Consider the following 17,135-nt stretch of genomic DNA (forward strand, 5'->3'; position numbering starts at 1 on the left):
TGTCCTGCCACTGACAGAGCAGAGCCTAGAACTTACCAGGGAACATGGTGGAACCTATTGCTGAGCATGAGGGACAGGAGTTTCCGAAGGCAGAGGTGGGAGCTTAGAGAATGTCACATAGGGAGACCCAGCACATGCTCCAGAGTGGAAGGGGCTAGCCCTCTTTTCGGCTACAGTAAAAGAGAAGTGCCGTGTAGCCATTTCTCCTGTACCCGGGCTTCTCCTTATGAGCACTCGTGTGTTGGCCCCGTGTCCATCTCTCCAATGTGTCTTCCTGCTCGGGGAGGCCCTCTAGGGTGAGCCCTCTAAGATGAGCCTCTCTTCCACGATCTGAGTCTCTGAACAAGGGTGTCTGTTGCTCAGGAAGACGAGCATGCCCCATGGACAGTGAGCTGGCTTTTGGGTGGCATGGTGAGTCACTCAGCAAGATAGTCTTCCCACCAAGCCTCTTCCCAGGGCTATGGGCATTTCCCCTGATGGGGCTGAGCAGGATTCCAGGAGACAGCCTTGTTCTGGAAAGATGCACTTGTGTAAAAACAGCACAAAATGAGACCTGTCTGTTCAGCCGGTGGTAGGAGGTATCTATTCATCTTTTAAGTCACATTCGGATGCATGTTCTTATGAGCATGACTTACATCATTCTCTGGTCTTCAGGATGGGCCAGGCCCCCTATTTAGGACACTGTGTGACCTCTGTGGTCTTTAGTGTCTATAGGCACAGTCAGAAAGCTGACACAAAGGCTTGTTCTAGAAAGGAGCAGGTGATTGTCTGGCTCAGCGCTAAAGGAAATGCCGACATGAGCCACACGGGGGCACTCCAACCAAGCAAACTGTGTAACTAAGCAACAGGCTGCTGATGCTCAGGCCATCTAAGTCCTTGCTGTGTGCCTTTTGTACCTAAAAGGTCTGTGGTGGGGGTTTTGTTTGTTTGTTTTCTACTTGCTTGGCTAGAACAACCCCAATCCCAGATCCTTACATGTCTGGCCTTAAAGGTTGCTGGTAGCTGGATGAAGGACTGTAGACATAGGTCAATGCCATCTTCCTATGGAGATAGCCCTAAGTTCCTGGAAAGGCCCCTAGGTGGCAGAATATGCCTGTCCCACTGGTTGCACTTGTGTTGGTCTCATTCCTACACTTGTGGCCAGGTGGAACTCCGGGATTTGCAGTTACTGAGCCTTAAATCTGGACAGTTCCCAAATGAAGGATATATTAGAATTTCTATTGCTGTGATAAACACCATGACTAAAAACAACTCGGGAGAAAGGGTTCATTTTATGTAGTGTCCATCAGCCGAGGAAGTCAGGGCATGAACGTAAGCAAAGCAGAAACCTGGAGGCAGAAGCTGTCGCAGAGGCTGTGGAGGGGAGAGGGTGTTAGTGGCTCCATCCTCCCAGCTTGTTCAGCCTTCCTTTCTTTCCCCCTCCCCTTCTTCCTATTTTCGTTTGTTTTTCATGTACATGAGTGTTTTACTGACATGTTTACATGTGAACAAAGCCCATGCCTGATGCTGCTGTCAGTGCTAGGGATAGCGAATCCCTAGAACTGGAGTCATGGATGGTTATGAGTCACCATGAGGTTTCTGGGAATCTGTGTCCTCTGGAAGAGCAGCCTGTGCTCTTAACCTCTGAGCCACCTCTCCAGCTCCCAGCCTGCTTTCTTATACACCTGCCCAATGGTGGCAGCATCCCCAGTGATCTGGGCCCTCTGATGTCAACTGCTAATTAAGGAAATGCCCCACAGGCTTGCCTACAGGCCAGTTTTATGGAGGCATTGTCTCAGCCATGGTTATCTCTTCTTAAATAACTCTAGCTTGTGTCAAACTGGCAAGAAAGCAGAACCAGGACGGGAAGGGAAAACGGCAGGTGAGGGTGCTGGGAGCATGGCAGGGCTGGCCCTTACAGATGCTTCTCCTCATCTGGACAGTAATAGACATAGACAGTGTGTTAGTTATTTTATGTTTCTATAGTATTATCTATCTACTTCCATCTCTCCACCAATCATCTATCAGTTGCTATTATCATGCCATGAGTTTATTACCACACCCCTAGATTCAGAACAACAGTGGCAGAGTAGCTCTAACCGAGCTGTTTTCCCATTTCCAACCTCTTGCTTTGACAGTGGTGGGGCATGTGGTTCTTACCCTGCACTGCATTTGTTTATTGTTCAGTTCTGTATATATGTTACCCCAGAATCACGAAGACACACGTTCACTACCGAGAATGCAGCACCATGCCCAGTCTGGTCGTCCTTGGTCTTAACAGTGTCCACACAAAATGTTTTTTCCCCGAAGACGCGGGGACCAGAACTCAATCAGGGCAGGACCCTGGAGGCCAGGGCTGATGCAGAGGCCATGGAGGAAATCCACTTGCTGGCTTGTTCTTCATGGCTTGCCCACACCCTGATCTTGTGAAGGCATTCCCTAAATTAAGTTTCCCTTCTCTTTGATGATTCTAGCTTGTGTCAAGTTGACATAAACCAGTAAGCACTACTGCCCTTGTCAACTTGACATACAAACACAACCTCTGTAAGCCACAACCTTTCCTTTCTTGTTTATCCCCAAGAGCACAGATTGATAGAAACGTCACAATGTAAAACACTTAGTAAACCTAAAAAGTCCCACAATCTTTACAAATTCAAACACTTTAAAATTCAGTCTCTTTTAAAAATCCAAAGTCTCTTGTAAAATCCAAAATCTCCCCACAAGTTCAAAGTCAATTGTGGGCTCTAGTGAAATACTTTCTTACTTCAAGAGGGAAGAACCAGGGAACAGTCACAATCAAATCTTATCAAAAGCAAACTCCAACTGTGTAAGTAACTCAATGCCCAATGTCTGGCTCCTCAAGGGACTTGGGTCACTCTCTGCCTCTGCCCTCTCCAGCACACACAGCATTGTCTTCTAGACTCAGGCCAGCTCCAGTCCATAACTAACTGCTGCTGTTGGTAGTGGTCTCCCCACCATACCGGCACCTCCAAACTACTGGGGTCTCTGCTGCAACTAGGTTGTACTTTCACAGTAGCCTCTTATGGGCTCTCTGAATGGTGCCAAACCTCAACTTTTCTTCATGACCTCTTCAATCCTGGGACTTTCAAATGCTACTGTGGATGCACCATAAACAATAGCCTTCCCTGGTCTCTCACGGTGCCAGCCTCAGCTGCTCTATATGACCCCTTCATGCCTTTGAAACCAGTACAACCTGAGTGACTTTTCTCAGTGCCAAGTTTGGTTACCCCTGGAACACAGCTTCGGTGGGTTGACTCCAGGAAACACTTCCCAGAAGATTTCATGCCAATGATGCTGGTCTCTTCTTAAGTCAGTGCTAATTTCTCAGCTCCAGGTAATGAGCATCAACTGTCCCAGCAAAGCAAAAGTTTCACTTCAGCGGTGCTTGTCTTAGGGTTCTATCGTTGCAAAGAGACACCGTGACCAAGACAGCTCTTACAAGGTCCCACATTTAGTTGGAGCTGTCTTGCAGTTTCAGAGGTTCAGTCCATTATCATCATGGAAGCATGGTAGTGTCCAGGCAGACACGGTGCTGAAGAAGGAGCTGGGGTTTCTCCATCTTGATCCACTGCAGCCAAGAGAGACTGATTCTGGTCAGATTTGAGCATATATGTGAGACCTAAAAGCCCACTTCCACAGTGGCACAGCCCCTCCAAAAGGGTCACACCTACTCCAACAAAGACACGCCTCCTGATAGAGTGCGTAGCTCTCAAAGTTTGCCCTGGCACTTCACAAGCCAGGCCTCTGTCATCTGCAGTTTTCTCAAAAATGTTTTCTTCCAAGCTCCCACAGAACAGCTCACTGTGCTTCCAACACCCAAAGGCCTTTCTGGCCCAACATTCCAAAGTCCTTCCACCATCCTCCCCAAAACAGCATTGTCGGGTCTGTCACTCCACTCTCTAGGTACCAGGTCTGTCTTAGTCAGGGTCACCATTACTATGGCTAACACCATAACCAAAGCAAATGGAGAGAAGTGGATTTATTTGGCCTAAACTTCCACATCACTGTTCATCATCAAAGGAAGTCAGGACAGGAATTCAGACAGGCCAGGAACCTGGAGGCTGGAGCTGATGAAGAGGCCATGGCTTGCTGAGTTGCTCATCATGGCTTGTTCAGCCTGCTTTCTTATAGAACCCAAGACCACCAACCCAGGAATGGAACTATCCACAATGAGATGGGCCCTTCCCCTTGGATTACTGAGAAAATACCCTACAGTCTTGCTACGATATGATCTTACCAAGGTATTTTCTCAATCAAGGCTCCCTCATTTTTGATGACTATAGCTTGTGTCAGGTTGACATAAAACCATCCAGCACAATAATGCAGGGAGTCATTTCCCCCTCCTACGCTCCCAGGGCAGTTATGCTCTGTCCCTAATGTTTGGGGTCCTTGGTGACAGCCTGTATTCTTTACCCTACAATCTGATTTTTTTTTCCTAGTTCCACATGTAATGGTGTTTACTGTTTGTGATCTGGGTTTTGATACATGCATGACTCATTGTCAACCACCGTCATGACAGACAGACAGCCCCATTCCTTAGTCCTTTATTATTCAGCTCCTCAGCCCATCCTGGTTAACCCTTGTCTATTTCCTCCCTTACACGCTGCCATTTCAAGTCATAGAAATAGAATCACATCATCTGAAGCTTTCAGGTCATGTCTGATGAATTGTTTTGTGGCTGACCAGCACATCTTTCTCTCTTTAGAAGCATCTCCAGCTGAAGGCCATCAGGGCTGCTTCCAGTTGGGGGTGGGGATAATGAGCAGAGCTCCTGGGGGTGCTTGTGTGCACATTTTAATGAGTGGGAGCCTTCGTTCCTCTTGGGACAATCACGGGGGGGGGCACTCCTGTATTGCCTGGTAATGCTGTGTTTAATTTTATAGGTAACTGTTCAATGCTATTGTGCACCTATGTCTGTATTCCCGCTGGCAATGCAGGAGAATGCGCCTATCACCCTGTGGGGCTTTGAACTACCTTACTTTGGTGGTAGTTTGTATTTTTCTAGTGACAAACAGTGCTGGGTGGCAAATAGGGCTGGGTGCCTTTTTGTGTTGATTTTCCATCCGTATATTTTCCTTGGCAACATTTTTCTTCATATTCTTTTACCCATTTTTGAAATGGGCTGCTTGTTATAGTCTCCTAACATGGTGATTATAATGTTTTTTTTTTTACATATAGTCTAGATACATTTGTTTTTCTTATATACTTATAAAATTCAAGAGCATTTCCGCATGACTGTTTTTAAACAAGTCTTCATTGGGAGGTGGCTTATTTGATAAAGAGCTTTTGCCATGCAAAGAGAACTTGAGCTGGATTCCAAGAATCCACATTAAAGAAAAAAAGTCAAGTGTTGTGTTGTGTTATGTACTTGTAACCACAGCAATGGGGGACAAGACAGGTGGAACCCAGGAAGTCACTCCCTGGACAGCCCAAGTTTCAGGCCAATGAGAGAACTCATCTCAAAACTGTAAGTGGGTGGTACCTAAGGAATGGCACCTGAGGATGTCTTCCGATCTCTCTCACCCCCACACACGTGCATACATATACACATGCATCCTTACACATACATCTGAACACAGACACAGACACACACACACAGACACACACACACACACACACACACACACACACAGAGAGAGAGAGAGAGAGAGAGAGAGAGAGAGAGAGAGAGAGTCTTGCTATGAAGTCCAGGCACTCACTGTATAGCCCAGGCTGGTCTCAAACTCAGTATTTCTCTTGCCTCTGCCTTCTATGTTGGTATCACAGGTGTTACCCACTATGCCCACCCCCAACCCTTTGTTTCTCTTGAGTCTCTTGAAAGCATGCCACAAAGAGCTTATAATTTTGATGAAGCCTAATTTATCAGCTCAGCCAGTAAAGTGCTTACCATGTGAGTATAAGGACTGGAGGTTCAATCCCCAGCTTACTCATACATACTGGGTAGGTGTGACAGCCTGCCTATAGCCTCTCAAGACAGAAGTCAGACGCAGAGATCTACAGAATAAGCTGTCGAGCCCCAGGTTCAATTAGAGACCCTTCTTCAACATATAAAGTAGATAGTGACGGAGCAAGAACCAGATGTTAAGCTCTGGGCACCACCTCTATTTGCACACACATGTGTGCCCACACATATATAGACGTATGCACACACACTAACCCAGGCTTACACATATGTGTAGGTATAAGTGTATGTATATGTGTAGGTGTATGTGTATGTGTGTCTATCTCTATCTCCATCTCCATCTCCATCTCCATCTCCATCTCCATCTCCATCTCCATCTCCATCTCCATATCCATATCTATATCTATATCTATATCTATATCTATATCTATATCTATATCTATCTCCCCTATGGGGCTGATTTCCTTCTGTCTCAGCTCTGAACTTTGTAACTCCTTCCATGTTTTTTTTTGTTTGTTTGTTTGTTTGTTTTTTAGCAGTGCACTCTGTGCTGTGGGGGAAAAGAAAACATTGCCTTGTTCTAAGCTGCAGATGTTTTCTTTCTCGTTTCCTTCTAAAATGTCTGTGATTCCTTTTGTGTTGGAGGCCCTATGAAAGTAGAGCTCAATTTTCAGGGATAGCCTGAACCCCTTATAAGGAGCACCCCTCTTCCTAATAGCCCTTCTGCTGAGCTGGAACAAGCCTACATTTATGGTCAGTTCATCCTGGCTGGAGTGACCCTGTTCTCCCATAGGGGGATCAGACAAGATAGGGCTGATGGTGGCATCTTTCCTATTGGCCCAAACAAACTATCTGGTCCCATTTGATCCTGGGGGTTGGGGCTGGATCTCCAGGGACTGTGTTTCTTCTAGCTCAGGGTCTGGAAGCTCACAGAGTATGAGATTAGCTGTCAGTAACCTCAGATTTACAGCTCCTCTTGAAGCCTGCACCCGAATGCCAATGAGCGGCCCCTCTCCTGAGCACAGTCTCAGGCTGTTTCCAGGGCTCTGTGGCCCAGGCAGGCCAGAAGGGATGGTGTCGATATTAAATCTAAGGATAAACTGCTCTTCTCAGAATACACCTAAAGTCCACGAGTATTGCGCATGCATAGACTTTTATTCACACACACATATTTCTTTATTTTAACCCAAAGAATATATCTTCTTACTGGCTTCGTATATATCAGTTAAAAATACAAGGGCACAGTAGTTTAGCAATGGTTCCCTAAATGTGGATACTGAGGGGACGCTGTCCCTTCCTAGGGCAATTATTACACATAGAAAGGTCCCCTCTGGCCTTTGATAAGCATCCAGTCCCTGCCTGGCTCTAAGGGGCAGGCTGTTAGGCTGCCCATCCTGCTACAGGGGCCATCACACAATAGCCCATCACACAGGATCTAAATCAGTACTTGGTGTTGGGTTCTTTCATATTTGTGACCTCTGTAGAGGTCACAACCAATACCCAGCTCTGTGGCCATCCCAGGCCTGGCCCCTCCCCCCACAGAGCCTTACAGAGGCCTCTGGTGCTACTGTAAGAATAGTTCTCATTGGTTCTTAAGCTTTATTAAGGACCCAGTGGCCGTGGGTTTTACACTTCATAGCACTGTGCCGAAATTCACCCAGGAGCACCCTTAGGGGGAGGTGACTCTCTTCCCGGACGATGTTACCTCTTACCTGGTGGACCTGTGTGCTGTTTACCTGTAAGTGGTGCTTCTTAAATGTTTTGGGGAGAGTCCCCTGGTATGTGTGTGTGTGTGTGTGTGTGTGTGTGTGTGTGTGTGTGTGTGTTGTGTGTGTGTGCTCGTGCGCGCATGCACACACGCGTAAGAGAGAGAGAAAGAGAGAGAAGTGTTGTTGTTGTTGTTGTTGTTGTTGTTGTTTTTGTTTCTAGTTACCCACTGGGGAATGAAGATGCCGCTGTGTCAAGTGACATCAGTGTCTAGCTCTGAGACCCCTTTCTAGTTTGTCCTGGCTGCAATGCTTTTATTTTTGCTCTGTCTTTAAAATCTTTGCTTTTCTTGGCAAAGACATCTCTCAAATGTTCCTGGGTGTGTTGCACTAAAATCTCAGACCAGACTGGCACAACTGCTGGGAAATGGAAGGTATCCCTCCCCCTCCCTGCTCCATTGTCTAGTTCACACCCCACCCCACCCCCCACCACAGGGAGCTTTTTGCCTGTGGGACAGCTGCCGCCCATCTATAACATAGCCATCTTGCTCTGGGCAATAATGGATCCTTTCATAGCACGACTGGGAGGCCATTAATAAGAGATGTCACTGCTAGCGAGGTCACTGTCAGCAACGTAAGCGGGATACCCCCACTGTCAGCTGAGAGCAGCTGCCTGCAGCCAAGACAGAAGAATCCAAGAACCAATAGGAAGCTGGCGAAAAGTGCTCACACCTGCATGTGCCTTGGAGGGCTGCAGGGATGTGTGTTTATGTGTTTGATTACATGTGTGCACCCGTAGGTAAGTGCCTGTGCATTTGGTTGTGTGTGTGCACACTCACTCATTGGATTAGCTGTGTATAGTCAGGAAGGGCGATGGAGCAATGTGCTCAGTATCGAGTCAGGAGCCTAGACAGAGGTTTGGGTAACATAACGCCTTAGCTTACCTGTTCACCATGAACAAAGCCCTGGATGTGTCTAGCCTGTTCTCACCGCTGACGTTACTCCTTACCCAGGATTGGCCTCTCACTTTCAACAGTCCTCTAAGAGCAGAGGTGGGGGCCCCTGGGTAAGGGCAGGCCAGTGCTTCATATCTCCAGACTGAGGTGACAAGGTAGGAGGAAGACTGTGGTGCTGGTGGCCACAGCACTCTGCTGTCCTGTGCTCCCCAGAACTCAGGAGCGGCTGCACTAAGGGCTTTCTGCTCCAGGCCTGTAGGCAAGATTGCCGAGTACCCCGTACCCCGTCGTGTCAAATCGAGCTTGGGACACTTGGGACACAGCACATTTCCATAGCACAAACCCTCCTTCCTGCCTGGGGTGGGGCCCAGAGGATATTCTTTAGGTTGTCTGGTCAATGTGGGCTTCCTGCTCTTGCGCTGGGGGGTTGTACTCATAAGAGTCTTGGCTCTCTAGACTTGACATCAGACCTCTGCTACCTCCATCCGCAGAGGGCCTGGAGTCTTCTATAAAGAAGCCAGGAGAACTCAGCAACTGCTCCTAAGGCCAGAAGGATTACAGAGCAACTGAGAAACAGCAGGCAGAAGCCAGTGGTGGCTGCCCAGATGCTGGAGTTCCATGCTATAGGCACCTCTGTCTCACAAGCACCGGAAGGGGGTGTCCGGAGGTTCTCACATGCTCTCCTTAATGAGCCTCTGGCTCCAAGCCATCAGGCACAATCACAGTGCACCCCACTGTGTTGAAGTGAGCCCAGATCACAGCATCTTCCCACAGCACGAATCCCCCCTCCCTGTCTGGGGCTAGGCTTCCTTGTCTGCTTCCAAACTCTGCTTGCCTTGCCTCTTCCTTGTCACACCTGGGGTGTGGCACTCTACAGCAGTGACTCAACCTCTCTCTGTTCTACTGGGGCCTCTGCAAGAGGATGGGTCAAAAGAGAGATTTCTAGAGGTTCCACGTGGTGGTGAACTTCGGGTAGGGGCAATGGAAATGTGAGTCCCTCTGTGTCTCAGGATGTGGCCCAGCCTTCCCTGAACCAAGACTTTCTTGTCTACTCTCTGGGGGAGTGAGTTAGGTGGGTAGATTGATCCTAGGGAGGTCAGGCTCCTGGATTCCCACCTAAACAAAGCATCATTCAGAATCTCGAACTGGATCCTCCAAGCACTGGGATCCCAGAGGCAACCACAACTGTTTCCTTGGAGCATCTGACCTTGCTTGGCTGGAGGGACGGCCGTGATCCCAGGGTGAGCATGGTCTTTACTGAAGACACACAGCCATATACACAGAACGGGCTGATTGTAGAGGTTGGCTCATGTGAACCCAGAGGCTGAGACACACCTCCCCAATCTGCTGCTTTCAAACTGGAGTCCCAGGGGGAGGGGCCGAGAGGTCTGAGCTCTGTTCCCAGTCCTGCAGTGGCAATTTGGGCCTTTCAAAGGGAGAATGAGTTTCAAAGGGAGCTTGAGCCAGGGATCAAGCTGAGCCCTGCTCAGGAAAGTCAGGGAAGTGACTTACAAAGCCATAAGAGGCCAGGCCTGTGCAGCATCAGCAGCTGTGCCTGCCAGCTGGCAGATATCAAAGCAAGGAGACCTGAGACCACCCCAGCCCCCATTCCATCTCAAATGGGAGGCGCTGGGGGCCTCACAGAAGCTTCTGACCAGGAGAGAGCCATATACACGGTTGTTAACAACTCTGGGAAGCTGCAGAGGGAGGCCAGGTATGGCTGAGCCGCCAGTGCCCTTCTCAGGAGGCAGGTGAGGGCCTGGGTTGACCTGAGGCTGAGGCTGAGGGAGCAAGAGACTGATGGAAGCTGGGGGAGCAAGGCTTAGAGGTTTAAATAGAGTGGCTGAGAGAAAGAAAAAGCCGCTAAGTCAGTCTCATCGGGTTGCCCATTCCTTGATTTTCCCCCAGATCACAGTGTTGGGGACAAAGACTCGGGCTCCAAAATGGCCTTGGTATTGCTGCTTGGTTCTGTCTGGCTTGAACATGCTTGGCTGATGGGACAGAACAGAGAGAACGTATCAGAAAAAAAAATTCTGTTTTTAGCCCATCCCTTTGTATCTTGAGGTCCATTACTCTGGGAACCCTGGAGATTAGTGTTTGGGGTCTGCGGGGTCCCAGGCTTTCCAGTGGGCTCGACAGAGGGACCTTTTTTTTGTCTCTGCACCCTAACTGAGGCTGTGGGGCCCCAGCTTTTTCCCAGTGTTACCATCTGCAGCAGTTGATTTTGATCCAAGTTGAACTCCTGGGGACCCGGGAAGGTGTTCATCTCTTGTGCCAACAGCTTACTGTTTCCCAACAGCTGAGAGCCTGTGGAAACTCTCAGTGCAAACACAGGCGGCAGGGAGGGCTTCTCCCCGGCTCTGTTTTGACATAAATCAGCATGTTGTTTCCCATCCATATGCCAGGGCCATTTCATGTACTACTCATGAGAGTCGCTTCCACAGCTCCAAAAGCCTGAGTCCTCGTTGTTGCTGGCTACACTCCCCACAGCAAGTGTAGGGGCAGGGACAAGAGCGTAGTCCTCATCCCCACCCCACTACACTCATTTTGGTTCTCTGAGCTGAGCCCTCGTCTTACCAGTTCACAGTGAATCCCCAGCTTCATTGCAACCCAATACTGAAGCTTCATTAAGTGCTCGTTCACCAGAGAGAGGGGAGGCTGTGGCCCTGCTGCTGGCCTTTAAACATGTCACACGGCCATGAGGCAGGTAATGGCCTCACAGTCTCTATTTGAAAGCAGCTTGGAGTTGGCATGGGACTCCTGGCTGCACCCAGCATCTCCATTACATGTCACTTAGTTCCTCTCTTGTCACTTGTCTTTGTAAACTGTGAGCTCTTGAGTGGACAAGCAGCAGTCTAGGCCTGCATTTGTTGCCATGGAGTCCTTGGTGTGGCCCCTGACAACAAGAAACACTTGCTATCTGAAAGGGCAAATGACTATGCTCATGACGGCTAAGGGCCATGTCCTATCTGACCCCAGCCTGCTAACTTCCCAGAAGCAGAGGACATAGAGTATTCCAGGGTCACCAAGATCATCATCCCATGCTGGGCATCTCACTAGGAGTCATCCCCCTGTGGCTGAGTTATCCCTGCTACGTCATCAGCTACACAGCTCTGTCAACACAAGGGAGTGTGGTGCACAGGCAAGGTCATGGGGTCCTGAGCAGGTTTCTGTGTTCTTCTCTTCCTGTGAGGTTTCTATGGAGCACACCCTCCACAGAAGGGCAACGCAAGCGCATTTATGCAGTGCTTCCGCTGTGGGGAGTCCACTTGGGATGCACAGTTCTGGGTTTTGGAGAGGTTTGATTGGTTGCATACCCAACCCCAGTCCACTAAGTTCCAGACTGGGAGGAAAGGAAGGCCTGCTGGAGTCTGATCCTTTGTGTGGCCCAAGCAGGTAGAGTCTTGTTTCAGAAGTTGTTTTCCCAACTCCAGGTTGTAGGCAGGAGAGTACCCTCAGGCTTCCTGACTACAGAGGCCACTTTGAGTGAGGGTGTGGAGGTCTGAGCTAGCACTGGTAAAGCAGTTGCACAGGGCATTGATGACCTCCATGGGACACAGATGCCAAGACCAGGCACACAAGATGGTTTTACTCTTGCTTACCCTGTGCCAGCATGGCTCCAGTCTGACTGAAAACTTGACCTGAAACTGAACTAGTGGCCAGAAAGGGAATAGATAGAGGGAGAATAGTATGGTTTCAGAGGCTTGGACTCGGGGAGTGGGGCAGAAGGGATTTTGTAGGACTGGAACCCCGGGACCAAAATATCCCTGAGTATATGTGTGTGTACCCCAGTATGCATGTTATATGGATGTATGTATGCATACATTGTGTGTGGTGCAGTCACGAGTGAGAGAAAGGCAGAAAAGCAGTCATTCTAGAAATTGTGCATATGTATGAGGATGTACAGATGTACCTGTATATGTATATGAATGTTTTGTATGCATGTGTGTGTTGTACTGCATACAGATGTGCACAAATGGACATGTACGTTCAGTGTGCCTGTGTAAGGCACATGGTCATGGATGAGGACAGAAAACCACCTGTTCTGGAAACTCTCTCTCTCTCTGTGTTAGCATGCATGCACCTACACATGCAGTCACACATGAAGGCAGAACGCCATCCACCTGCAAACAGTGGCAGTGAGTGGAGTGTGAGCCAAGCTACTGGCCCAGAAGAGTGACAGAGGGAGTGGCCCCAGGCAGTCAGGTGCCCTGTCTCCCTTCAGTTTAGGGAGTGGCTATTTTTGGGTTCTGCATATTATTTTCAATGGCTTTTGCTCCTTCTTGTCATGTTTGTAGTTCATACTCTGGACAATTGATCACATAATTCACAGAGTCAGTACATGGAGTGGTAGGGCTGATGGGTGTGTGGTAAGAGCCTTGGATGGGAAAGTTAAAGAGTAGACCATCAGAGCTCAGGCTTCATCAACCTCGAGTGTCGCCTGGGCATTCTCCCCTTTCCTCTTTGGAGCTTTGGCTTTCTACCTTAAAAATAAAAAAGCCTAGAATTGAAATAGTCCCCCATTTTAATGTTCTAAAAATAGATGGTTCTGTGACAACTTATCTAGAAGTGAATCCGGTTAAAAGCAGAGAGTAATGAGTTATTATAATGACTGCATTGATTCCAACTAAATGTGGGCAGAAGGTAGCATATACATAACATGACTGTTTATTATAATTCTTTAAACTTCTTTGACCTTTACTATTTTTAAAACTTTTACATGTATGGGTGTATATCTGATTGTGTATGTGAAGAATGTGCATGCAGTACCAGCGAAGGCCACAAGAGGGGGTGAGATACCATGGAACTGGCATTACATTAGCTGTCCTGGGGGTTCTAGGAATCAAATCTTGGTTCTCTGGAAGGGCAGCCAGTGCTTTGAACCACTGAGCCATTTTTGCAGTCAGTGCTTTTAATCACTGAGTTTTTTGTTTTTGTTTGTTTTTTTTTTTTTTTTCTGTATGTGAGGTGATATCCTCTTAGGTAGCCGTTAGTGTCCGTGGTCTTGGGTCTTCCCCCACCCACTGCATGGGGTGCTGATCAGTTTGAAAAGAACTTTAGCTGCTCCTTCAGTGTCTAGAAACATTAAAAAAAAATTAAGGTAATAAGAGAAAGTTAGAAGCTAGCAGAAGCACACCCCCCACTTTTGTAAGCTCAGAGAAGAAGAGCAAGTTGAGAAGAATTTGGCAGTCTCTAGGGACTACTGAGGAAGGTTCAGATGGATTCTACAATGAGGAGTGTAGACTAACATGTGGTGCAGTCTCCTGGGAGGGTGTCTGCTCAGATGGAGGCTCCGTATGTGCTATTAGTGCAGTGTCCCCAAAGCCAGCTCCTCCAGAATGCGATACTACTGCCTGCATGAAGAGCCAGTAGGACATAGCCCTCATTCTCAGTGTTCCTCCTGACCCTGCTCTTTGTGTGCCCCACATTGTGAACACTCGTGTGTATGTGTGTGTGTATGTGTGTGTATGTATGTGTGTATATGTGTGTGTATGTGTGTGTATGTGTGTGTATGTGTATATGTGTGTGTATGTGTGTATGTGTGTATATATGTATGTGTGTGTGTATGTGTGTATTTGTGTGTGTATGTGTGTGTATGTGTGTGTATGTGTGTGTATATGTGTGTATGTGTGTATGTGTGTGTATGTGTGTATGTGTATATGTGTATATGTGTGTTTGTGTATGTGTGTGTATGTGTGTGTGTGTGTGTGTGTGGTATGTTACTCTAAAGCTCTTGTTTCTGTTTTTTTTTTTTTTTTTTTTTTTTCAGAGAGAAAACAGCGCAGCCATGAGGATGGTTCAAATGAGGTTCCCCTTATGCTAGACAGTACATCCAACGTCCAGGATGGACCAGCTGTATCCTGGTTGGAGGAGACTCTTCTGTCCTCATCACATCCCTGCTAGTCTAAGACTGTCACCCTCTGTGCTGAAGTCAGGAGGGCATGCGTGTGCATGTGTGTCCATGTGTGTGCTTGCTCAATGAGAAGTCAGTGCCCGGATCAGAGCCCTTTCAAAGCACCTAGAAGTTGACGCACTGGATAGGGACCCGCAGTCAGGTGTGACCATCACATTCGGCATTGTATATTATCAAGCCCAGTAGCCAGGGGGAAGAGATGAGAGTGATGTCTGAAAGTATTAGCTTCGTTTTATATTTGTGTCAGGAAAAATGTTCCGCTGTGGTGCAGATGACCAAGTAGCTATGGACCCCTAGGTCAAAATCAGAGAAAAGCTTACAGGATTGGACACATGGGCCTTTCTTCAGTAGCTCCAGGATTTCTGCTAGGAAGTGCACTAAGTGCTCTTGGTCCTTCCTGTTGGCTATCCATGCCCAGTCATCATTTCTCCAACTGAGCCTGACTTTGGGTTTTGTCTTTGAGTCTGAAATTTTTAGTCCTTAGTGCATGGTCTTGTCTTCTTTAAATGACTTCCTTCCCTTGGCCCATCTGCTGTACTCAGCACTGAATGGCAGCAATAGGCTGTGTCAGTGATGCTGCCGCAGCTCTGAAGGTGAGAGAAGCCACTGTGTTAGTGACCGATGGACCGTGCAGTGCAAGCATCTCGAAGCTGTGTCAAGTCCATGCTGCTCCCTGCCCACCAGTGCCCCTGGCCCAGCTCCAGGTGAACTTGCAAGAGCTCAGTAGCTCATTAGGAACAAAAAGTTGCACTGGAAACTCACCCCACCTCACACCCCTTCGGTTCAGTGGGATCATGGGTCTGCATGTCGTGTGCGTGTCTGGAATACTTCATCATACCCTCCCCCTCCCCCGACACTCTAAATTACAGAACTTTGTTTTTAAGAAAGGCTGTATAAGAAAGAGAAGCATGTAAATACGTACCAATGATCATTAAGTCATTACTGTTTATGTGTAAAGTATATGTACATAGAAAGGAAAATGGCTCAATGAATGTTAGATAAAATCCCCAAACCAAACTGCGTTTTCACACAGCTGTGTTCCTGAAAGCACATGCTTAGCTGGAAGGTTGTTCCTCTCTTTAGATCTCATCGTTTTTCATAAGCACCTTCTTTTCACCTGACCCCAAAGTCAGATCTGAACTTGGGGCGGGGGGGGGGAGGAGTAACTTCGAGCCTCTCTTACCGATTCTTGCTGCCAATGAGCATCTGAAGAGCTCAAGCACTTCAGAAGTAAGGTGCATTTTCTAAATCCCAGACTGAATCTTTTGTCCCAAATGCTGGGTTGGACAGGATTCCCTCCCATGTTTGAGCTCCTGCTGCTATCTCCTGTAACAGGGCATCCGTGTGCCATGGCACTGCCCTGGTGAAGCAAGAAGAGGGACCCTGACACGGCCCCCAGGGACTGTGCCACTTGAGGTGTGGGCCTCGGCTTCACACTGCATGAAGTTGTCAGCCCGCTCACCCTGTGTGTAGCTCATGGAACAGCATAAGCGTTTTCATTTGTCTAAACTAGAAATTCACATAAACTGCAGTCCTTTGTGAACAGCCACGTGGCGTCTACTTTCTTTCTCTGGTCTAGCGTTCTGTTGCTGAAGGCCTATGGCTGTGATGGAAGTCTTTGCCCTTGCAGACTCTGTAGCCTTCAGGAAACCTGAGTGCCTTATGCAGCTTGTGAACCCCGACCGGAAGTCAGGAGGGAGGGTGGAGAGTGGCTCTGAGGCACACTGATCGATCAGCTCTTGCCATCACTCCACCATCGAACCCTTAAGGTGGGTTGTGTGTTAAAACACAGTCATGGATCTAAGTTTAGGCTCAGGAAAATCACATTGTGAATATATGTATCGAAGCATATATTTATTGTTATCTTTTCTTTAAAAAGCTTTACTGTAAACTTATGCAAAAAGGAGCAGAACTTGGCTTCTTGTGGCAAAGTGCCAGGCAGTATTTGTGTTCGATGAAGCGATCCTCAACACAGCCCCTCTCAACACTCAACCTTTCCGTTCAGTGCTAAACAGTATTCCCAGGCTTCAACTAGGTTTGTATCGTGGTCAATTATAAATTTTACACATATTTTTGTATTGTGGTTCCTACAATATATACCAGAGAATTTTTACTTATTTGTAAATTATTGTACAGTTTTAATAAAACTTGTTTTAAAATCCTAGCTCAAGGTGTCTGTCTCCTTGAGTGTTATTAAAGTGTGAATTTATTATCTGTCTTAGCCTTCCCTGCCTTCAATATTTGGACCTTGTGCCCACTGGGGAGGGAAGCCCACACCTTATCTGCAGCCTCATCCAGAGACACTTAAAGTCATTGGAAGGACAGCCCCTTCAGTCAAAAGACGCTGGCAGTCGCCAGCTGAAGATGGTTACCAGGAAGGTCTCTTCCAGTGACTTCATCCAGTATGTAACACGGAGAAGAATTCAAGTAGCTTAGGAAAGGAAAAAAAAATAACCCTTTGTCTCCTTAATAAGAGCAGTTGGCTATATCCATTGTAGAAGCTCCCATTCTGATGAGGAGCTGCAGTTTTACAGGTGCACTTGAGGGAGGGGGAGTCTAGGGTGGGTGGGAAGAAAAATGAAGCAGTTTAGACTCACTGCCAGGCCCATGCCTCCCGTAGAGTGTCACAGCAACTCATTGTCCAGGCATGTGTTCTA

General features: G+C 47.8%; 1 protein-coding gene across 8 annotated transcripts in view; it reads left to right on the forward strand.

Annotated features, from left to right (window-relative positions):
* The window catches only part of Jakmip3 (Janus kinase and microtubule interacting protein 3), a 128,621-nt gene extending 112,045 nt beyond the window's left edge, over positions 1-16,576 (forward strand). For all 8 annotated transcript variants that reach the window (XM_029531908.1, XM_029531901.1, XM_029531920.1 and 5 more), the window contains one exon: positions 14,335-16,576. The gene's annotated coding sequence lies outside the window, so the exon portion shown is untranslated. The remainder of the gene's footprint in view (positions 1-14,334) is intronic.
* The last annotated feature ends 559 nt before the right edge of the window (positions 16,577-17,135 follow it).

The sequence above is a fragment of the Mus pahari genome, chromosome 1 (assembly GCF_900095145.1).
Source record: "Mus pahari chromosome 1, PAHARI_EIJ_v1.1, whole genome shotgun sequence".
NCBI classification, from domain to species: Eukaryota; Metazoa; Chordata; class Mammalia; order Rodentia; family Muridae; genus Mus; species Mus pahari.